The following is a 24,932-nucleotide window of genomic DNA, read 5'->3' on the forward strand; positions in this document are numbered from 1 at the left end:
ATGGGCAGAGTGAGCTACAATTATTTTGATGTTCACAAAGATAAAGATGATTATGAGCAATAACGTTAATCCCATTCTCTTGAGGCCAGTTCTTGGAATTTTGCTGGCCATAGATTCAGTTCTGCTCAGAATGAAACAGCTTATGTCATGGCTACAGTCTGGTTATCACGCACTTAACTTTTTTCCTGTAGTGGCAGTTATAGTATCTATAAAACAATTCTGTATTGGTTCTAATCATTAACTTCTCAGTTTTGTACTCTGCTCTGTTCCAATTTTCCTATTGATTTCTTCCTTGATCCTTGGGTTATTTAGAAGTGTATGTTTAAATTTGTAATATTTGGAGATTATCTGCAGGTATTTTTATTATTAATATTTAATTTCATTCTATTGTAGCCAGAGTACATGCTTTCAGTTCAGTTCATTCGCTCAGTTGTGTCTTACTCTTTGTGACCCCATGAATCGCAGCACACCAGGCCTCCCTGTCCATCACCAACTCCCAGAGTTCACCCAAACTCATCTGCATCGAGTCAGTGATGCCATCCAGCCATCTCATCCTCTGTCGTCCCCTTCTCCTCCTGCCCCCAATCCCTCCCAGCATCAGGGTCTTTTCCAGTGAGTCAGCTCTTCACATGAGGTGGCCAAAGTATTGGAGTTTCAGCCTCAGCATCAGTCCCAATGAACACCCAGGACTAATCTCCTTTAGGATGGACTGGTTGGACCTCCTTGCAGTCCAAGGGACTCTCAAGAGTCTTCTCCAACACCACAGTTCAAAAGCATCAATTCTTCGGCGCTCAGCTTTCTTCACAATCCAACTCTCGCATCCGTACATGACCACTGGAAAAACCGTAGCCTTGACTAGATGGACCTTTGTTGCAAAGTAATGTCTCTTTTTCAATATGATGTCTAGGTTGGTCATAACTTTCCTTCCAAGGAGTAAGCGTCTTTTAATTTCATGGCTGCAATCACCATCTACAGTGATTTTGGAGCCCCCAAAAATAAAGTCTGAGACTGTTTCCACTGTTTCCCAATCTATGCTTTAGTTCTTTGTATAAATTCATATTTCTAAACTGGTATTATTTTCATTTTGATTGAAGAACTTCCTTTAACATTCCTCATTGTGTAGGTCTGGTGCTGATAAGTTTTTCTTGTTCCATGTGTCTGAAATATTCTTAATATTTTTTTACAAAATGTATAGAGTTCTAAGTTATGAGCTCTCTTTTCCTTCTTCCTTTCTTCCTTTTCCTCCTCCTCTCCCTGTCCCCTGCCCTTTCCCTCTCCCCAGTAATACTAGGATTCACCTTGTTTCCTCTATCTCAGGTGTTACAGTCCTATACTGCCCATGTCCAGTGTCTCAGAAGTATTGCTTAATGTATTTTATTTAGAGATTTTTTTTTGGTATCGTTCCAAGTGTGAGGGTTAATCTGGCCTCTGTTAATCTGAACTTTGTGTTGTGTGAAAGTGTAAGTGAAAATGTAGTTTTTTAATTAGGCTAATCTAATAGGGACCATGGATTTGGTTCATCAATAGGAGCCCTGTGAGCAGCACATTATAAATAAATGGAGAAGTGAAACCAGCCCTGTTAGCTTTTCCTACACAACACTGAAAATACTGGCTTATTCAAGAGATCTTTGGATTTTGATACTCTATTCACTATTGTATAATTGCTTTCCTTACTACCAACTATCCCAAAATACTTGTCTAGTGATACTGTGTAATCAGAAACCAAAAATAATGTTCTATTAGTATAATAAGGTTAGATATCTGCTACTAACTGTGTGATCTTAGGCCTGCCCCCCTGACTTTCCTGAATCTTTCCTCATCTCTGAAATAAGTCCTCTCTCTTTTAAGTAAATTATTTTCAACCAAGGTTTCCAGATTCTGAGAAGATAGTGGTAATGAGGGATTCATGATTTATTTTAAAATATAGTAAATAGTTGCATCCAGTAGTTTACTTCCTGTGTTTTAGGGACCTCTTGATGTCCCTGGGACCCCTTTAGAGTGTTGAAAGTTTAAATCTATTTACTTGATAATATTAAAACTTTGCCATTTCAATTATTCTTTCCTGAGTTTAATGTGGAGTTTCTAAATGCTACGTGTTATATGATGATGTCAGCTCTGACAGTTCTTGTGTTTTTAAAATTCCTTAGGTTTAATTTCTCATATGGTAATTATCAGTGAATATGTCCCACTTCGCTGGTGCCTCAGTGGTGAAGAATCTGCCTGCAGTGCAGGAGACGTGGATTTGATCCCTGGGTCGGGAAAATCCCCTGAAGTAGAAAGTAGCAACCAGATCCAGTATTCTTGCCTGGAAAATCCCATGGACAGAGGAACCTGGAGGGCGGCAGTCTATGGGGGTGGAAAGAGTCAGACACAACCAAGCGAGCAACTGAACTAACTGATGTCCCACATAAACAAAAGCGTTTTGGGGTTCTTTGTCTTTTAAGAGAAAATGTTTTTTATACAAGAGATCCTGACCAAGGGATTCTGAGACCCTGAAAATGGATGGCCTAATAGAAATTATTCTCTGTTTAAGTTTGTATTCTATTGCCAGGTTTCTTAGTGCTGGAGATGGGGGAAAAAAATTAGTGGCTAACAGTAAGTCATCTGCTGTCATGATTCCCAAGTTTAAATAAATTCTATACCACTGTCTGACCTTGGGAAAGTTATTTAAATTCTCTAGGGGAAAATTTCCTCATCTAGGATATGAAGAAAATATGGTTTCTATACATAGTTTAAATTAGCCGATAGAATGCATGACAGCCCTCGCTAGCATATAGTAGTCACTCATTGAAAGCTAGCTGTGATGCTTACGATGCCACCGGAGGCAAGCTTATTGATATTTTTATTATCTGATTTTCACTGTTTCATTTTTTTCTGCCTGCCTGTCACTGCTTATCTTCTTTGAAACTGTTCTGGTATATTGCCATTTTCTAAACTATTCTCAACCCAGAAAGTTTAACTTGGAGGTTGGCAGACTGTCTTTGGCTTCTTTCAAAGTATTACTGGTCCCTTAAACTAATAGGGAGTCTAATATTACTATCAAAGCTTTGGAAGCTATCTTGTGAAAAGAAACATCTGAGGCTCAGACCTCATACAAAAGTATATTAAAATATTTTCATATACTGTCTCTTTCTTTTTCCAAATGGTGAACTCCTTGAAAGCAGACTGTTTTATTCATCCTTGTATCCTAGCACTTAGCACAGTGCTTGATATTATTTGGCAGTAATACTTATATATGCATTGTCACGCTTTCATTCACACATTTTTACCTCTCTAGTTTTGTAAATAGCTAGATTAAAATGATATGAGAAGACAGGTAAAAGAAAAGAGAGATGGTTAGAGGAAAGAAGAAAGCCAGAAGGAAGTCAGGAGGAGTAGAGACAAGAAGATCCCCCTCTCAGAAGTGTTGATAAACCCACCTGGTGGTATCTATAGTAGAATTTAATAGTATACACTGAAAACATAAGAAGTTGAAGCAGATAGGCAAACAAGAGAGAAAATCAATTTAGTTATTCCTATGAATGAAATTGGCAGATTTGATCAATAAGATTATAAGTCAGTTTCTGCCACTATTAGCCTTACTATCCAAGTGGCACATCTCCCAATCTCTCTTAGGAGGCATATATATATATATATTAAAAAAAAAAAAGACTGGTCTTATTGTGAACTAGTATTGATTATCAAAGGAAAGCCAGTCTCTGATGTTGTTCATTATCTGAAAATGTTGCATGATGTACTTAACTAATCTTGTTTTTTTTTAAGTATCTGAAAAATTGGTACTCGATGAAAATATAGTAAAACAGTATCAATTTAGACTAAATGTCTGAATTACACTGTAATTTTACTTTTAAGGAAATAACTATCTTGTTATTCTTCCTTTTAATTAGATATATTAGCTATAAGTATTCTAATGAATTAATACCTTTTAAATTTCTTTGTCAGTTTCATTCAATTGTGCCGTGCTTAGTCACTGTGTCATGTCCAACCCCTATGGACTGCAGCCCTCCAGGTTCCTCTGTCCATAGGGATTCTCCAGGCAAGAATACTGGAGTGGGTTACCTTGTCCTCAGGGATTTCCCAACCCAGGGATCAAACCCAGGTCTCCCACATTACAGGCGGATTCTTTACCGTCTGAGCCATCAGGGAAGCCCGAGGATACTGGAGTGGGTAGACTATCCCTTCTCCAGGGGATCTTACCAATCCAGGAATCGAACCAGGGTCTCCTGCATTGCAAATGGATTCTTTACCAGCTGAGCTACCAGGGAAGCCCTTCGTTTAACTACCAGGTTTAGAATACACATACACACATCAGAGCAAAGGTTTTCTCTGATAACAGATCTTATAACTATTTGTTTGATACTGTACTTGATGAAGTTGCTGTTTTGTGTGTTATTACCGTATTGCATGAAGAATACTATCCTTATGCAATGGCATCATGGTCATGGAGTGAGGTGCTTCCACTTAGAAGCATTCAGAACTCATATGAACTGAACAATAGGTTCACCCCTATTTCTCATACTCATTCTAGGGTACGTGCTTTTTCTTTAGAGTGAAAGAAGGGTTTCTGCTTTCCTTTTTATGAGTTCACATAATTTGGTTAGATAAATATATGTACGATTTGAGTAAATTAGGATATCTAGACATGTGAGTAGCTTCAAAAATCCTGCTTTTAGTTATTAAAAAAAAGTTGGTTTGCTTTTGTTCATGTTTTGCGAACTGATGAATGAGTGCTCCCCCAGGGATCATTTCTCAGCAGTGTATTGGAATTACTCAGAGGCCTTGCTAGTTAGGCACCTGATGAAGGAGTAGATAGCTTTACTTACTGATTCTTAAAAGCAAGAAGATTGACAGATACGCAGAAATGAGTAATGAGTCTTTTTATAAAAATGCTATGAGAAGTGGGGGTAATGTATTTAGAATTTAATTTCCTCTGATCTTCATAGTAGTAAAGGCTAATCTAGAAAAGTTTCTTTAAATATATCTTTGAAATGTTAACATATGGATGGAAAATATAGTGATTCTAATAGTGATTCTAAAGCTGCAGTTGTGGGATATTTATAGACAGATACTTCTTGCCTGGAGAATCCCAGAAACGGGAGTCTGGTGGCCTGCAGTCCATGGGGTCGCACAGAGTCGGACATGACTGAAGCGACTTAGCAGCAGCAGCAGCATAGACAGATACAATTTTTAAAATTTCTTAAACTAAGAAAGAGTTAGTTGGCTTCGTCAGAAATATTTTAAATTCTTTGTCAACTAAAAAATTTAAAGTTAAAACTGGGGGATCATTAAGAATCCAAGAAAAACTTGCTGGGTTCTTTCTCTAAGCTAGTCATTTAATATTGAAATCTTTGTTAAGAGACCATGCTTAGTTTTCACAAGCCCATTTATCATTAAAAAGTCATGTCTGAAAGTTAAGTTTTCTTTATTAAATATATTCAGAGTAGTTACACCTACCTCTATATCTGATGATGATGCCTTTCTGTTTTTCAAAGGAAGTCCTGACATTTCAGCTGCTGAAAATACTGCAAGAAAAACTGGATAGGTCAGAAAACGGGGGCCTTATTGTCCATTGGTATTATGTAGAAATAAACATTTCTTATTTTGCCCTTTCTTTGTTGGAATATTAATATGGTACCTGTGGTCCTCTAGCCCTGTAACCACCATGGACTTTGAGGATCTAGCAACTGAAGAAGGGGGTGATGGGTTTGTTTATAACTAGTACTTTTATATTCAGTTTCTATGTCTGGGTAGCTTCATTGCTTCAGAACAAATCACAGATTCTCTGAATAAGACTTAATGCTGCCTCTGATACTTTTTCTCTGGTTGAACCTCAGGTTGAAGTTGGATTTCAGGCTGTCACCCTAAAGATTTTTATCTCTGTGGGAATGATTCAGTTTTTTTTAGTATTTTCAGTCTTGCATCCAGGCCATTCAGATGCCCCCTTTAGTTTACTGGAATGGAGTTACACAGTTTTTCTCTAGATTTTTTCTCCCCATTTTGTTACAATGAATAGTAATTCTTAACTGTAATTGCCAAGTTATTATCATAAATTCCATTTTACAGGAGGACACTCAACTACTGGTCCTAATGGTATAAAAATTTGCTCCTAGATTTGTTGGGGTCTCTATTCTCATTCTTTGTAGGAATTGAGTCAACATTACAATAGATTGCTGCAGTTTATTACCACCTTGGGCAAGTGGAATATTCTGCAGGAGGAATGAATGCCTGTATTTGATATTCACTTACCAAAGGATTTTCCCTTTCCCATTTTGTTTGCTTTTTTCCCCATCACAATCTGTATGTTTAAAAAGTTCTCAAAAGCTTTTATGACTACCTCCATTATTTTGAGCACCACTAAGCAAATTGGGTGATTAGGATTTTTTTGTTGTTGTTTTTCCATTTTCCTGGCTATATTCCTTTATCACCTATGAATTGTTATTCAGATAAATACTCTCTTTGTTTTGCATGGCTTCAGCTTATCATTGAGCTACTCAATTCACAATTCTAGAGAGGAACAGTTATTTCTAGAGAGACAGCATTGCATGGTGGTTTCTGAAGTCAGACTGCCTGGATTTAAATTCCCATCCTGCTACTTGCTGTTGTATATCAGGTGAATTGTTAAATTTTCAGTGCCTTTTTCCTTATGTATGGCTTGGGAATAATAGTTCATAGGTTGTAAGAATATTTACTAAAGCCTGTAACTCAAGTTCTGGCATATAGGATCATTAAATGTATGCTGATGCTATTATTAATGCTGGCATAGAAAACCTTAAATTAGATAAATTGAATGAAGAATTGATTATTCCTAGAAGGAATCATTCACTGATCCTTCAACTATGGCTTATTTACTTTCACCTTTAAGAAAATAAATCTAGGTCAGTGGTTCAGAACCCATATGAGCCAGTTAGCAAAGAAACATTATTTTGGGACTTCCAGTGGTTAAGTGTTCCAGTGGTTAAGACTCTGAGCTTCTACTGCAGGAGGTATGGGAACAAGCCCTGGTCAGGGAACTAATAAGATCCATGCCACACAGCAAAAGGGGGGTGGGGGAAGAACATTGTTTCACTGTTATACTTTTAATCCAGACTTCCTCTTAAAAATGAGTGGCTTTACTCAGAAATAAATCCACGCTCATGTGGGCACCTTATCTTTGACAAAGGAGGCAAGAATATATATAGTGGAGAAAAACCTCTTCAATAAGTGGTGTTGGGAAAACTGGACAGCTATATGTAAAAGAATGAAATTAGAGTACTTCCTAACACCATACACAAAAATAAACTCAAAATGGATTAAAGACTTAAATGTAAGGCCAGAAACTATAAAGCTTTTAGGGGAAAACTAGAACACTCTTTGACATAAATCACAGTAAGATTGTCTCTGACTCACCTCCTAGATTAATGGAAATAAAAACAAAAATAAGCAAACAGGACCTAATAAAAATTAAAAGCTTTTGCACAGCAAAGGAAATTATAAACAAGATGAAAAGACAACCCTCAGAATGGGAGAAAATAATTGCAAATGAAGCAACTAACAGGATTAATCACTAAAATATATTAGTTCATACAGCTCAATATCATAAAAACACACAGCCCGATAAAAAATGGGCGGAAGATACTAAATAGACATTTCTCCAAAGAAGATATGCAGATGGCCGATAAACACATGGAGAAAAGATGCCCGGCATCACTCAGTATTAGAGAAATGCAAATCAAAACTGTAGTGAGCTATCACCTCACCACCAGTCAGAATGGCCATCATCAAAAAATCTACAAACAGTAATTGCTGGAGAGGATGTAAAGAAAAGGGAACCCTCCTGTATTGTTGGTGGGAATGTAAATTGATACAGCCTTTGTGGAAAGGAGAATGGAGATTCCTTAAAAAACCTGGGAATAAATCTATCATATGACCCGGCAGTTCCACTACTGGGCATGGACTCTGAGAAAGCCGCAATTCTAAAAAAACATTTACCCCAGTGTTCATTGCAGAAATACTTACAGTAGCCAGGACATAGAAGCAACCTAGATGTCCATTCATCTGTCCACCAACAGATGAATGGATAAAGAAGTTGTATGTTTATGCAATGGAATATTACTCAGCCATAAAAAGGAACAAATTTGAATCAGTTCTAGAGAGGTGGATGAACCTAGAGCCTACAGAGTGAAGTAAGTCAGAAAGAGAAAGAAAAGTATTGTGTATTAACACATATATATGGAATCTAGAAAAATGGTTCTGATGAACCTAGTGGAAAATGGACTTGTGGACACAGTAGGAAAAGGTGAGGGTGGGATAAATTGAGAAAGTAACACTGACATATATACATTATCATGTGGAAAGCAGATAGACAGTGGGAAGTTGCTAAATAATACAGGGAGCCCAGCCTGGTGGTCTGTGATAACCTAGAAGGGTGGAATGGGGAAGGGGAGGGAGGCTCAAAAGGGAAGGGGGATATAGATAGATAGATAGATAGATAGATAGATATAGATATATAGTAAGGACTGATTAGCCTTGTTATGGCAGAAACCAACACAAAATTGAGTGGCTTTAGTCATAGGAGTGGGAAGAGGTAGTGTACATGACACATGGTCCATATCACCATGGATCATTACATAATCCAAAAGTATTGTCCCAAGTATTCTACTAGGATATGCAGTGTTGATTTAATCATGAACTATGAATTATTATGTCTTGAGTCAGATTCTAAAAACCAGCATCAGCTACCATTGTTGTGATGGCAGTAAGAGCCTACACAAAACTGGGCATCAAGACAAGATACTGGCAACCAAAATATCTTACTTCTCTCAGATTTGCTGTATCAACACCTGGATATAGTTTTATAGAACCTTCAGATGAACTAAAGAACCTAATGCAGATTAACTCATTTAACAAATATGTCTTGAACATTTATCGAGGTAAAGGACTGCCTTTGTACCCAGGTCAGACTATGTCAGATAAGAATGTAGCTATATAAGAGTTAAGTGAACTAATGAGGAAATGTAATGGTCTTTACTTTGCTTTTTGCCACCTGGAAAGTACATCACAAATTAGATACAGTTTATAAGTGAACTTTTGGAAGCTTTCTTTCAGAAGTTTGGGGCTGTCTGTGGAGAACTTTCTGATTCTGTAACAGGAGACGTTTTCCCCTAAACAACAGCACATTTCTTTTCTAGATAATAGTTTGCTAATATCTAGTAAATTTAAAGTTGTACATACTCTGTAACCCAATAATCTTATTCCTAGGTTTCAACCCCTAAAAATTTCACCTAAGTTCTCATACTTGTATGTGTGTGTGTTAATCATTCAGTTGTGTCCAACTCTTTGTGATCCCATGTACTGTATGTAGCCCGCCAGACTCCTCTGTCCATTGGAGTCTCCAGGCAAGAACACTGGAGTGAGTTGCCATGCCCTCCTCCAGAGGATCTTCCCAATCTAGGGATCAACCCCGGCTGCCCTGCATTGCAGGCAGATTCTTTACCATCTGAGCCACCAGGGAATAGAGAAGACTATGAAAAAAAATTGGATTTGGAAAGAGAATTAGATAGGGATGAATGAAGAAAAACAGGTCGAATAGTGCATATGACTAGCAAAGTTGCTGTAACTGATACTTGCAGATTGGCTCACTGGAGTGGGGTGCCTTTCCGTTCTCCAGGGGATCTTCTGGTCTCAGGAATTGAACCCAGGTCTTCTACATTGCAGGCAGATTCTTTATGGTCTGAGACTCCCAGGAAGCATCATCCTTGTATAGACATATTACTAAAATGTTTATAGCAGCCTTGTTTGTTAATTGTGGAAAATGGGAAGCAAGTTAAATGTTATCAAAAGGGGCCTGGATAGATAAATTGTGGTATTTTCATAAATAAGATGTTAATATACTAGTAAAATGCATATACCAGTGCTGCACTTTTCCAACATATCAGTCTTACATATTGACTGTTAAATGAGTATAGAAAAAGTATACCATTTAGATAGATTGTAAAACATGGGGAGTGGTGCTCCGTTTAGTTAGGGAATATGCATATTTTTAAAAAGTATTAACTAATGCATGAAAATGATTTTTAAAAGAACAGGTATAGTGTTTACTTCTGAGAATTTGGAAGAATTACATAGAGTTTTAAATAGTGACAGTTTTATTTCTTGAGTTGTGGATACATACATGACTATGTATTACATACATCTCTCTATGTCAGAACTATTTTAGAAATATTTAAAAATTGGAAGAAAGTGTGTCAAAATGTTGTTGGTATTTCACTGTAGGTAAAAAGGGAGTCTTTTTTCTTCTACTTAGTTGATGCTTTTTGTTTACATTTCCAGTTTTTTACAATAAGAGTATGTTATTTCAATCATATTAAAGAAAAAAACAAACTATATTTTTAGGAAAAATAAATGAACTTCATACAAATTTTAGAAAATAATAGGCAAGTAAGATTACATTATAATTTTCTAGTTTTTTTTTTTTTACAAAGAGGTTAATATTATTATTCATATACCAGCAGTATATTTTCAGTTCAGTAGCTCAGCTGTGTCTAACTTTTTGCAACCCTATGACCGCAGCACACTAGGCCTCCCTGTCCATCACCAACTCCCAGAGTTTACCCAAACTCATGTCCATTGAGTCAGTGATGCCATCCAACCATCTCATCCTCCATTGGCCCCTTCTCCTCCGTCCTTCAATCTTTCCCATCATCAGGGTCTTTTCAAATGAGTCAGCTCTTCGCATCAGGTGGCCAAAGTATTGGAGTTTCAGCCTCAGCATCAGTCCTTCCAATGAATATTCAGGACTAATTTCCTTTAGGAAGGACTGATTGGATCTCTTTGTAGTCCAAGGGGCTTCTCCAACACCACCAACTCAACACCACCACTGACTCAAAAGCATCAATTCTTCGGGGCCCAACTTTCTTTATAGTCCAGCTCTCATATCCATACATGATTACTGGAAAAACCATAGTCTTAACTAGACGGACATTTGTTGGCAAAGTAATGTCTCTGCTTTTGAATATACTGTCTAAGTTGGTCATAACTTTCCTTCCAAGGCGTAAGCGTCTTTTAATTTCATGGCTGCAGTCACCATCTGTGGTGATTTTGGAGCCCAAAAATATAGTCTGCCACTGTTTCCCCAGCTGTTTCCCATGAAATGATGGGACCTGTTTCCCCAGCTATTTGCCATGAAGTGATGGGACCGGATGCCATGATCTTAGTTTTCTGAATATTGAGCTTTAAGCCAACTTTTTCACTCTCTACTTTATCACTTTCATCAAGAGGCTCTCTAGTTCTTCACTTTCTGCCATAAGGGTGGTGTCATCTGCACATCTGAGGTTATTGATACTTCTCCCGGCAATCTTGATTCCAGCCTGTGCTTCATCCAGCCCAGCGTTTCTCATGATGTACTCTGCATATAAGTTAAACAAACAAGGTGACAGTATACAGCCTCGATGTACTCCTTTCCTGATTTGGAACCAGTCTGTTTTTCCATGTCCACTTCTAGCTGTTGCTTCCTGACCTGCATACAGGTTTCTCAAGAGGCAGGTCAGGTGGTCTGGTATTCCCATCTCTTTCAGAATTTTCTACAATTTGTGGTGATCCACACAGTCAAAGGCTTTGGTATAGTCAATAACTCAGAAATAGATGTTTTTCTGGAACTCTCTTGCTTTTTCGATGATCCAACGGATGTTGGCAGTTTGATCTCTGGTTCCTCTGCCTTTTCTAAATCCAGTTTGAACATCTGGAAGTTAATGGTTCATGTACTGTTGAAGCCTGGCTTAAGAGAGTTTAGAGCATTACTTTGCTAGTGTCTAAGATGAGTGCAGTTGTGCAATAGTTTGAGCGTTCTTTGGCATTGTCTTTCTTTGGGATTGGAATGAAAACTGACCTTTTCCAGTCCTGTGGCCACTGCTGCATTTTCCAAATATGCTGGCATATTGAGTGCAGCACTTTCACAGCATCATCTTTCAAGATTTGAAACTGGAATTCCATGGTACCCCACTCCAGTACTCTTGCCTGGAAAATCCCATGGACAGAGGAGTCTGATAGGCTGCAGTCTATGGGGTCGCGAAGAGTCGGACACGACTGAGTGACTTCACTTTCACGCATTGGAGAAGGACATGGCAACCCACTCCAGTGTTCTTGCCTGGAGAATCCCAGGGACTGGGGAGCCTGATGGGCTGCTGTCTATGGGGTCACACAGAGTTGGACACGACTGAAGTGACTTAGAGTAGCAGCAGCACTAGCTTTGTTCGTAGTGATGCTTCCTAAGGCCCACTTGACTTCACATTCCAGGATGTCTGGCTCTAGGTGAGTGATCACACCATCGTGATTATCTGGGTTGTGAAGATCTTTTTTGTACAGTTCTTCTGTGTATTCTTGCCACCTCTTCTTAATATCTTCTTCTGTTAGGTTCATACCATTTCTGTCCTTTATCGAGCCCATCTTTGCATGAAATGTTCCCTTGGTATCTCTAATTTTCTTCAAGAGATCTGTAGTCTTTTCCATTGTATTGTTTTCCTCTCTTTGTTTGCACTGATCTCTGAGGAAGGCTTTCTTATCTCTCCTTGCTATTCTTTGGAGCTCTGCATTCAGATGGGTATATCTTTCCTTTTCTCCTTTGCTTTTCACTTCTCTTCTTTTCACAGCTATTTGTAAGGCCTCCTCAGACAGCCATTTTGCTTTTTTGCATGTCTTTTTCTTGGGGATAGTCTTGATGCCTGTCTCCTGTACAATGTTATGAACCTCCGTCCATAGTTCATCAGGCACTCTGTCTATCAGATCTAGTCCCTTAAATCTCTTTCTGATTTCCACTGTATAATCATAAGGGATTTGATTTAGGTCATACCTGAATGGTCTAGTGGTTTTCCCTACTTTCTTCAATTTCAGTCTGAATTTGGCAATAAAGAGTTCATGATCTGAGCCACAGTCAGCTCCCTGTCTTGTTTTTACTGACTGTATAGAGCTTCTCCATCTTTGGCTGCAAAGAATATAATCAATCTGATTTCGGTGTTGACCATCTGGTGATGTCCATGTGTAGAGTCTTCTCTTGTCTTGTTGGAAGACGGTGTTTGCTATGATCAGTGCGTTCTCTTGGCAAAACTCTATTAGCCTTTGCCCTGCTTCATTCCGTATTCCAAGGCCAAATTTGCCTGTTACTCCAGGTGTTTCTTGACTTCCTACTTTTGCATTCCAGTCCCCTATAATGAAAAGGACATCTCTTTTGGTGTTAGTTCTAAAAGGTCTTGCAGGTCTTCATAGAACCTTTCAACTTCAGCTTCTTCAGCATTACTGGTCGGGGTATAGCCTTGGATTACCGTGATATTGAATGGTTTGCCTTGGAAATGAACAGAGATCATTTTGTCGTTTTGAGATTGCATCCAAGTACTGCATTTCGAACTCTTTTGTTTACTCTGATGGCTACTCCATTTCTTCTTAGGGACCCTGAATTCTCCAGGCCAGAATATGGAGTCAGTTGCCTTTCCCTTCTCCAGGGAATCTTCCCAGCCCAGGAATCAAAACCAAGGTCTCCTGTATTGATAGGCGGATTCTTTACCAGCCGAGTAACCAGGGAAGCCCAGTAGTATATTATTATACTATATACCATTTAACTTTTATTGTTATTTTTCCCACCTGATATTTTAAAATAAATTTTTAACGTATTGGACAGGTTTTTTAGAAATTATTTTAAAATAGGCTATTGTATTGAATATAAGAACATTGTCTTGCTCAATGACTGGTATGATGTCTTTTTTTACAGTTAGTTATTTCTTAATGCATGGATTTTAATAAATTTACTTTATTCCTAGGTTTGATATATTTGAATTGATTTCATGAACATCAAGTATATTTACATATTTATTGAGAAGTTATGTGTTCAGTCTTTCACATGTAATAGTAAAAGATAAAAGGTTTAAAATATGTAAATTATGAGATTCTTTTGCAACTGAACCTCATTTTATCTTTCTTTTATCTAATTTTCCTTGGTTGTGTAATTTGTGGATAGGGTGGAGGAATTATTGTTTAAAAATCTGAGCTTTACCAGACTGAATGAGTTGCTTGTGGTGTAGAGGATTTTAACATGTACTAGTCCCTATGGAGAAGGCAATGGCACCCCACTCCAGTAGTGTTGCCCGGAGGATCCCATGGATGGAGGAGCCTGGTGGGCTGCAGTCCATGGGGTCGCGAAGAGTCAGACACGACTGAGCGACTTCACTTTCACTTTCCACTTTCATACATTGGAGAAGGAAATGGCAACCCACTCCAGTGTTCTTGCCTGGAGAATCCCATGGACGGAGAAGCCTGGTAGGCTGCAGTGCATGGGGTCGCACAGAGTCGGACACAACTGAAGCGACTTAGCAGTCCCTATGACTTACAAGATAATACAAACTAGTTCTCTGACTTTAATTTTCATATTAATTTGCATATGAATCTCCTAAACATCTCAAAATACACGTTCTGATTTTTTATGCCTAGCATACACTCAGACAAGTGTAAAATCAGTATGTTTGTCTATGAGTAAGCTAAACTGAAAGATTTCACCAGTTTTGCCCACCTGCTTCTGGGAACCACTACTCTGTTCTCTGTACCTATGAGTTCCAGTTGTTTGTTTAAAATTCCACTTATCAGTGAAATCATTAGATGTTTGTCTTTCTCTTACTTTAGTTAGCATAATGCCTCAATATCCATCTGTGTTGTAGGAAATAACAAGATTTCCTTCCTACTTATGGCTGAATAGTACTCCATTGTATATATGTACATTTTCTTTGTCATTCAATCCATGGACACTTAGATTGCTTCTGTATCTTGGCTATTCTGTATCATGCTGCAGTGAACATGGAGATACATGTGTCTTTTCACATTAGTGTTTTCATTTCCCTAGATAGATACCCTGAAGTGGAATTGTAGGATCATGTTAGTTTTGGGGCTTCCCTGGTGACTCACATGGTAAATCTCCCTGCAATGCAGGAGACCCAGGTTTGATCCCTAGGTCTGGAAGAGCCCCGGGAGAAGGTCATGGCTACCCACTCCAGTGTCCATTGTCTGGGCAAGTGGATTCTTGCCTAGAGAATCTCATGGATAGAGGGGCCTGGTGAGCTAGTCTGTGGGATTGCAAAGTGTGAGACCAGACTGAGCGACTAACACTTTCACTTTTTTCTTGTTAGTTTTAAGGTTTTTTTGAGGAACCTCCATGCTGTTTTCTGTAGTGGCTACACCAGTTTACAGTCCCACCACGAGTGCACAGGGTTCTCTTTTTCCCACATCCTTGCCAACACTTGTTATTTCTTGTCTTTTTGTTAACAGCCATTCTGACTGGTGTAAGATGATACCTCTTTTGATTTATGTTTCCCCAGCAATTACTGATATTGAGCACCTTTTAGTGTACCTGTTGGCCATCTGTATTCTTTCAGATTCTCTGCCCATTTTTTAATTGGATTGCTTGTTTTTGTTTTTTTACTGTTGTATGAGTTCCTTATATTAACCCCCTTATCAGAAGATATATAATGTGCAGTTATTTTCCCCCACTTTATAGGTTGCTTTTTCATTTTGTTAACAGTTTTCTTTGCTATATGCAGAAACTTTTTAGTTTAATGTAGTTCTACTTGTCTATTTTTACTTTTGTTGCCTTTGTTTTTAGTATCAAACCTCCCAGTTATCACAAAAACCAACGTCAAGGAACTTACCACCTATGCTTTCATCTAAGAGTTTTATGGTCTTGGGTCTTATCTTCAAGTCTTTAATCCATTTTGAGTTAATTTAGTAAACCTTTATATGTGTAAAGTTAGGGTGTTTAGGAATAATATAATCTAACAGATTTTTAAAAACCTTTTACATATGCTGCATTATATTATATAGTGTAATTTTTAAGGTAGTTAATTTCATAAAATACATTTAGTTTTTTATTATTATATACAGCAAACAAAATTGTTCTGCCAGATTACTTTAAACCATTGTCAAAAGCTTCTTCTCTATTGCCTTTTTGTTGATTGGTAACACACCATTCTTGATCCAGCATCAGTCCACAGACTATGCCTTGAGGACTATCAAAGAGGATCAGAAATTTATTAGAAAGGAAGGAGTTGTTAAAAAATCCATAAGTAATGTGATTTAAAACACATTCAGTATTGTTTGTAACCACTCCTATGAATTCTAGTTAGAAGACTTATAAAAATATTAGAGTGAAAATTTTTAATTGCATACAGGTTTTAAATTACATGGGAAAACAGTTTTTTTCTTTTGCCTCATGACTTATTTTACTCCTTTAAAAAATATATGAATTTTTTAAAAAAGCTATGTGTAATATGAATAATGATCTATTAATAAAGCTTTTGCAGGCAAGTATAAAGTCATTATGTTTGTTTAGGAATAAACTGAATTTGTAAGATTTCCTGAAAACTTTATGTATGATGCACTGTATTTCATAGTATAATTTTTTAAGATAGATAATTTTCTAATCGAGTTCACTTTTCTTTTCACTATTTAAAATTTTTTGCTTAATGGAACATCAGTTCCTGAACTAGAACTTACTGGCCTCTGTAAGTTTTGCCAGTTAATGGGAAGAAGACAAAAATCTATACGTTAGAAACCATCAACAGAATATTATTTCTTGCCTGAACTTAGTGTCTATAGTTTTGGGGAGAACCAGATAATACTTGGTGCTAAATTTTATTTTTTTAATTAAGTGTTGTTTTCTGTGTTCTTACAAGCATCAATTCTTCTGGTACTGTTTGTTTATAACCTTACAAACTAAAGTAGCATAGACGGGCTAGTATTTTTTAAATAAAATAGTTTATTTTGCTTCTTTTTGTACTTGTAGTAGAAGAATGTTTTCACTTTTTATGTATTATATGTTAATGAATTTCTGATTTTGATGTAGTTATCGTTTGAGGAATTGACATTCAAAATCTATGAGGGGGGATGATAGATGAATTCCAAAGACATACTCTGCTTTAAGTTTTTATTGAATAAGAGAATATAGAATTGAACAATCAGGAAATGGAGATCTATGTTACAGAAATAGTCTGCCAGGATTAAGTCTGATTGTTTCTAACAGATAATATTAACAGTTACTTGGATAAATTTGTGACCATGAATGGCTCAACTTAGAATGGAACTTAAGTGAACTTTTTCGGTGATCCTTTGTCATCTTACGTTCAGAAGTATTTTTATGTCATTGTGCTTAAGCAGTATTTCATGTATTCATCATATTTTCTGAGGATCCTTTCCACCTCTGTAAGATTTTGGTTCTTCTTATCCTCCCCACCCGTGGTAGTTCAAGACTTGCTCTTCAGTCTGAGGTTTTGGTAATTCTGTGAAACCACTTCTTAGCATTCATGAAGAAAAAGTTACCTGGAGAGATTATTCATCCTCTCAAGAAAAACTTAAGCTCTTAGTTTGCATGCGAAGTTCTGTGCTGGTCTCTTTTGTAGTGATAAAAAGGAATAAAACTTTGTTACCTTTTAGTAACTCATGGATCTGGTTGACAAAACCCAGATCTATCAAGAAATTTTATTATTAATACCTGATCTATTTAAGAATAGCAGAACTTTAATGTATTGATTATTAAGTAGCTTTTTTCAGAGGTAGACCTGATTGATTAACTGAGAGATTGTTCATTTTTCTTTCATTCATTAAATGAACAGATTTCATTAGTCACATACTACGTGTTTGTTAATGTCCCTGTCACTAGTGATAGGATAATGAGTAATATAGACACAGTTTCTACTTTCAGGTAACAAACTATTGTGATCAGATCAACTCACTTGTCTTTTTCATAGATATATTTAACTGAAAGAGACACTTTAAAGGATTTGTTTAAAAACTATAACTTTATATACATAGACATTTATTTCCTTGTCTGTCATAGGAGTACATCAGGAAATACAATTCAGTTCAGTTCAGTCGCTCAGTCGTGTCCAACTCTTTGCGACCCGATGAATCACAGCACTGTAGGCCTCCCTGGGAAGAAGCCTCCAGGAACTCCCTGAAGTTCCATCACCAACTCCCGGAGTTCACTCAAACTCGTGTCCATCGAGTCGGTAATGCCATTCAGCCATCTCATCCTCTGTCGTTCCCTTCTCCTCCTGCCCTCAATCCTTCCCAGCATCAGTCTTTTCCAATGAGTCAACTCTTCGTGAGGTGGCCAAAGTATTGGAGTTTCAGCTTTAGCATCAGTCCTTCCAGTGAACACCCAGGACTGGTCTCCTTTAGGATGGACTGGTTAGATCTCCTTGCAGTCCAAGGGACTCTCAAGAGTCTTCTCCAACACCACAGTTCAAAAGCATCAATTCTTCGGCACTCAGCCTTCTTCACAGTCCAACTCTCACATCCATACATAACCACTGGAAAAACCATAGCCTTGACTAGACGGACCTTTGTTGGCAAAGTAATGTCTCTGCTTTGAATATGCTGTCTAGGTTGGTCATCACTTTCCTTCCAAGGAGTAAGCGTCTTTTAATTTCATGGCTGCAGTCACCATCTGCAGTGATTTTGGAGCCCCCAAAAATAAAGTCTGACACTGTTTCCACTGTTTCCCCATCTATTTGCCATGAAGTGATGGGACCAGATGACATGATCTTAGTTTTCTGAATGTTGAGCTTTAAGCCAACTTTTTCACTGTCCTCTTTCACTTTCATCAAGAGGCTTTTGAGTTCCTCTTCACTTCTGCTATAAGGGTGGTGTCATCTGCATATCTGAGGTCATTGATATTTCTCCCAGCAATCTTGATTCTAGCTTATGCTTCTTCCAGCCCACCATTTCTCATGATGTACTCTGCATATAAGTTAAATAAGCAGAGTGACAATATACAGTCTTGGCGTACTCCTTTTCCTATTTGGAACCAGTCTGTTATTCCATGTTCAGTTCTAACTGTTGCTTCCTGACCTGCATACAGATTTCTCAAGAGGCAGGTCAGGTGGTCTGATATTCCCATCTCTTTCAGTGTTTTCCACAGTTTAATGTGTTCCACACAGAAATACAATAAGTATACTTTTTTTTCCTCTTTTAAATTTCATGTGTTATTTCTTATTTTTATTTCTGTCTTTACTTCTCTTTGAAGTGTGACCACTCATTTGTATCAGGCCTCATTCTGAGCTTTCTCTGGTGTCTTATGACTTTTGGCTGACTATACTAGTCTTGTCCACTTAGAGCTATTTCAATACTTGGTATGAATACCAAAAGTCTGTGGTTATTTGTTCAGTCCAGTTAGATAAGCTAGCACTTTATGAACTTTCTTTCTGCTAATTATTGGGTGTTCTGTGGAAAAACTAATTGAACCTTTATGATATCTGAAGCCCTGAAGCATTTTAAGGATTTAGTAACTGAACCCTCTCATCCATCTGTCATTTATTGAGCACTTGCTATGTATGTGACAAACATTGTTCTGGGGTGTAATTGTGAGAAAGAGAGACATGGTGTCTGCCTTTTCAGAATTTGTAAGACATAACCATCTCTAACTGCTATGATAATAATAATGGCTAGCATATATTGTGTTGCACATAGAAAAACTCATTTAATCCTTATAACAACCTATGAGATAAATATATTATTATTATCCCATTTTATAGATATAGAAGCTGAGGCAAGAAATGTTACTTTGTTTCAAGTCACACAGCTGGTATGTGGCAAAGATGAAATGCAGGGCTGTTAGTCTGACTCCAAGAATTCCACGTTTATCCACTATACCTATACTGTGCAATTATAACATAATTACGGTATAATTTAAATGGATGATTAAATAGATAGATTCAGTAAGTGTGAGCAGTGATATGATGGAAATGCTTGCCACTATGGGAGCCGAAAATGAATTCGCCCAGTTTGATTAGGGGCAGGGAAAGCTTTTCTCAGAAAGTAAATCTTTATTGAAAGAGCCTTTCTCCCCATCCCTTTTTATCTATTGAAAAGAATTGAAAATAATATTGTAAAATAGCATTAGACAGTGGTTTTCATACAAAGAAATAGCCACATGGTTTAGGAAAAAGCCCTTCTTGGCAGAGTTCTCTGATGATTATGCCATATTTACTGGTTGAGTGAAATAAAATTTTTAAAAGAGCTATGTAAAACATTAGGCAGCAAAAAAAGTTCTTGTATTTTTGAGGAGACAGAGGACTGTAGATCAGTATTGTGTAAATAGCACTAGCTGCTTTGTTTTTTAATCAATTTGTTTATCATTTATGGCTGTGCTGGGTCTTTGTTGCTGCGTGGGCTCATCTCTAGTTGTGGCGTGCAGGGCCTACTCTCTAGTTGTGGTGCTTGGACTTCTCATTGTGGTAGCTTCTCTTGTTGCAGAGCATAGGCTCTGGGGTTCGTGGGCTTTGGTAGTTGTGGTGCATAGGCTCAGTAGTTGTAGCTCCTGGGCTCGAGAGCACAGGCTCAGTAGTTGTGGCACACAGGCTTACTTTGCTCTGTGATATGTAAGATCTTCCCAGATTGGGGATTGAACCCATGTCTGCTACATTAGCTGGTGGATTCTTCACTACTGAGTCAGCAGGGAAGCCCTGTTTTGTTTCTGATAGAACAAAAGATTGGTTTGCTTATGTGCTGTTTAAATTAGTTTAAAAAGGATGGCAGCTTTAATTGATTGTTGTCTTATTGTGGCAAGGATTAAAGTTTCTAAATTCTGTACCATAAATGAACATAGAGAAAAGTGTGAAATATTTTGTAGAATATACTTCATAATATTAAACCTTTTATGAAGTGTTATGCATTCATAGATGGGAGTATTTAAAAATTGGAAATTAAATTATAATTTAGATATTAAATACAGAATGAACAGTTTTTGTAAACTCTGTGTATCAACTGATTTTATCAGTGATTTATCTTTTGAGTGCTTTCCATTTTTATTTTAAGGCAGAAACCGTTTTTTAAGGTGGGTTGGGAAATATTTTTGTGGTTAGTAGCATACTTTGGCCAAAAAGCTACTATGATAGATGATTCTGATAGTTCTGCTTGGTCCCCCATAATGTAATATTTATCATCTCATGTATGAAAATCTCATTTTATTAATGAAATTATTATCTATTTTCCTGGTAAACCATTTTCCAGAATTTAGGATCTTAATTAGGAGCTCCAGGAGATCAGGTTTGGCCCCCTTTTGTTACCACAGTGATGTTCTATCAGTTAAAAATACGCATCCTGAAAGTTCTGTATTTAATGATCTCACTGGTTTACTTTATATTCCATAATTGAAAAAGAATTCATTGTTCAGTACCATTTGACTGATCTTCTTGGGCTCCATTTTAACAGTTGCTTGTTTGGCTTTTGTTCCTTTCTTGTTACTCCAACCTTTCCCTCTGGGCAATCACCTTCTGCTCATTTTCTCCTGCCCTTTGATGTTCTGGCTATTCTGCTTCCTTCCTTGCTTTTCTATCAATTCCATTCAGCATTATACCTTTTGCCCTTCCTCCTAATAGACATCCATGCTTTTTGTTTAACTATATGTGGTACTTAAGGGGTCTGCTGTTTAAACTCTTGGTTAACCAGCTCATTTCTTTCATTAAAGCTCTGTTTGACATTTATCTTCTACTGAAAACTAAATGCATGAGTACTTAGCTACATGTATAAAAATATTATGTTACTCTAATTGCTTTAGATTTTTATGTTAACTTTGATATTTCCCCCTAATTTTTACTTACCTGGAAACTTAGCATGTTTTAATGTAGTTCTGATTGGTGGGGTTGGGGCGGGGGGAACTCAGCTATCACCTTTGTAGACTTGAATTTTTCCTTTCTATATATGAAAAAGATCTTTATTTCTAGATGGTCTAGATTTTTGCTGCTAGAAGCGTGGTGCATGGATAAGTAAGCATAACTATCACCAGTTGGTTATAAATGCAGAATCAAACTGGAAGAGGAGAGTGAAAAAGCTGGCTTAAAACACAACATTCAAAAAAAGAAGAATATGGCATCTGGTCCCATCACTTCACGGCAGATAGTGGTGGAAACAATGGAAACAGTGACAGACTTTATTTTCTTGGGCTCCAGAATCACTGCAGATGGTGACTGCAGCCATGAAATTAAAAAGACACTTGCTCCTTGGAAGAAAAACTATGACAAGCCTAGACAGTATATTAAAAAGCAGAGACATTACTTTGCTGACAAAGGTCCATCTAGTCAAAGCTATGATTTTTCCAGTAGTCATGTATGGATGTAAGAGTTGGACCATAAAGAAAGCTGAGCGCCAGAGAACTCATGCTTTTGAACTATGGTGTTGGAGAACTCTTGAGAGTCCCTTGAACTGCAAGGAGATCCAGCCAGTCCATCCTAAAGGAAATCAGTCCTAAATATTCACTGGAAGGACTGATGCTGAAGCTGAAACTCCAATACTTTGGCCACCTGATGTGAAGAATTGACTCATTGGAAAAAACCCTGATGCTGAAAAAGATTGAAGGCAAGAGAAGGGGCTGACAGAGGATGAGATGGTTGGATGGCATCATCGACTCTATGGACACGAGGTTGAGCAAGCTCTGAGAGCTGGCAACGGACAGGGAAGCCTGGTGTGCTGCAGTCCATGGGGTGGCAGAGTTGGACACAACTGAGTGACTGAAATGAACTAAACTAGTCAGTGGATATGAACATTGAGGTTTGCAAAGCACTGTTGTAGGTATTACCCAGCTAGTTGACACAGTTAACATGCTGACTGAGAAATACCTATGTTCATTTTCTGGAACCAATCTTATTTAATTGTTTGTAAATTGTTTAAAAGTTATTTTCTGGGTGGGTATCACTTCCACTATGAGGAAGCAATGATAAGAATAGTCTGAAACAGTAGCCAGTCCAAGTTTTTTAAGTAAGGTCCTAGCATACATTCCTGGAGAAGGAAATGGCAACCCACTACAGTATTCTTGCCTGCAGAATTCCATGGACAGAGAAGCCTGGCAGGCTGTAGTCCATGAGGTTGTAGAGTCTAACACAACTGAGTGGCTATCACTTGGCATACATTGATCTAAAACTGACAAACATTTAAAGTCCAGTTTCATTGTTCCATCCTCCATCATCGCTTTGCATCTATGGATGAAGATTCCTTTCTTCTAGGCTGTGGCTTTTCAAAAATTCTTTGCACTAAGATGAACCTTTGAGGTGTAAAAAAATATATTCAGATTTCTATTTAATTTTTGTCTTATATGAATGAAATTATGACTTACTGAAATTTGAAATGACTTACATCAAATTTCACTATTAACACTATGGTTAATAGTGTATGTTTATGAGTAAACAGATACTGAGGGCCTATATTCAAATCTTGTTTATATGTGATGACACAGGTATAGATCCTCTGTGGTAGAATATGACAATCTCAGATTTTATTAGTGGACTAAGATATAATCTTGTGTAACTTCTGTACTGTTCCCTGCTACATGTGGGTGCACGTGGATAATAGATAGTACTTACTGTTTTTTATTTATGATTGATGGAAAAATAATTGTTGTGTTTTCTGAACATATATTAATATGGTTTAGAGTCTTTGCTTAACTGCAATATATGTGATGTATAAAGTTAATGTGTATAAAAGTCATTTGATGATACCCTGAAACTTAGATTTATTTATATACTTGTACTTTAGAGTTTTAAATTTTTTAAATGTTTTTATTTTTATAGTCATTAAGGGGAAAAGTTTTTTATTATACTTCAAGAATGAAGAGAACTGAAAATATACAAAATTTGTCTTTTATTATCCTTTAACATTGAAATGAAGTGTGAACAGCATGGATGACCTACAAATGCATTTCTTTTCTCATTTTTCAAGAGTAATAGTTACTTAATGATGATAAGCAATATTTCAGTGAGTTTTTTGTAAGCATTATTGTCTTATTTGACTCTATACCTAAGAATGACAGTGGGAGGGAGTGGCAGAGGAAAACACTGAGATAAATGTGAGATAGTAGGATGTCACTTAGCACTTCAAGATTGTTGAATTTTGAGCAAAAAAAGTAAACTTCAAGGAGTGACCTTAGCCAGGAGCCATTCTGTTTTGTATATAGCGCCTGCTGCATGTGCTGTGACAGACAGGACTCTGGTTGTGGTTAGCAGAGGACACGTTTGTAGTCATAACCAAGTTGTAAATGTCACCAATATTCTTTTTGAATGCCTATCACATGTGTATCAGTGATTCCAAAGTAGATAAAAATGAAACAAAGATTCATTTGGGAGTTAGCACTCCCAGCAGATTAGTTTTAAACAGAATAGCAGAAGGAGTTGTGACATGCATCTGTAAGCAGTTGTAATGATTTGACAGTTATTTAGCCCTCAATTCCTAGCCCTTTGGTTGAACTGACAGCATCCCTGCAAAGATAGTGAGGCCTGTTTCAGCCCCATTAATGTCTTCTTGAATGTTAGCCTGCAGTCTGGGTAATGATAAATGTTCAGTGATTGATGATTTTATAGTCCCAGGGGATTCTGGGTTGCTTCTGTGAGCCAAGGCAGTGAGTTTTTGTTCTTGTTTGGGCCTCTTGTAAGATTTTCTGATCTTTACTAAAATCACTTTAAGTTGGCAAAAGGGTAGGTACCACCTACTCTTTAAGTAGGGTTCAAAACCTTGTATAGAAAGTATGATTTTGGAGGTGATGCTGTACTTGGTATGTATAAGAATCTGAGAACCAGAACAGTTATTTAATCCACTGAGGTTTTGTAACACTTACTTTATTTGTAAACTTTGGTATCTTTTAGGCTCCTTTGCTTTTAAAAAGCAAGTTTTAAGTTATAAGGATGAATTTAGTAACAGCCATTGTGAAATAATAGCACTAGCTTTATTGTTTTCATGGTGTTTGCAGTTTCATTTTTTAGATTCTTAAGAATTTAAATTAACTATCTTTGTGTTTTCTATTTTACATGGCTCAGTTTGTATAAGAGTATACATAGTTATTATACTAGTATTAAAAGGAATATAAGCAGATCTTCTTTTATTAAATATTTGTTTGCCATTCAGAAAAGGATTCATTTCTAGTATATTGATTTTTGATT

At 37.2% G+C, this 24,932-nt stretch overlaps 1 protein-coding gene across 10 annotated transcripts in view; it reads left to right on the forward strand.

Annotated features, from left to right (window-relative positions):
• TCF12 (transcription factor 12) overlaps positions 1-24,932 on the forward strand; it is a 393,760-nt gene that overhangs the window by 164,386 nt on the left and 204,442 nt on the right. The gene's annotated exons all lie outside the window — the stretch shown is intronic.

This window comes from Bos grunniens, chromosome 10 (genome assembly GCF_055505025.1).
Source record: "Bos grunniens cultivar Pamir isolate PY7600 chromosome 10, Bosgru_T2T1.0, whole genome shotgun sequence".
Classification (NCBI taxonomy): domain Eukaryota; kingdom Metazoa; phylum Chordata; class Mammalia; order Artiodactyla; family Bovidae; genus Bos; species Bos grunniens.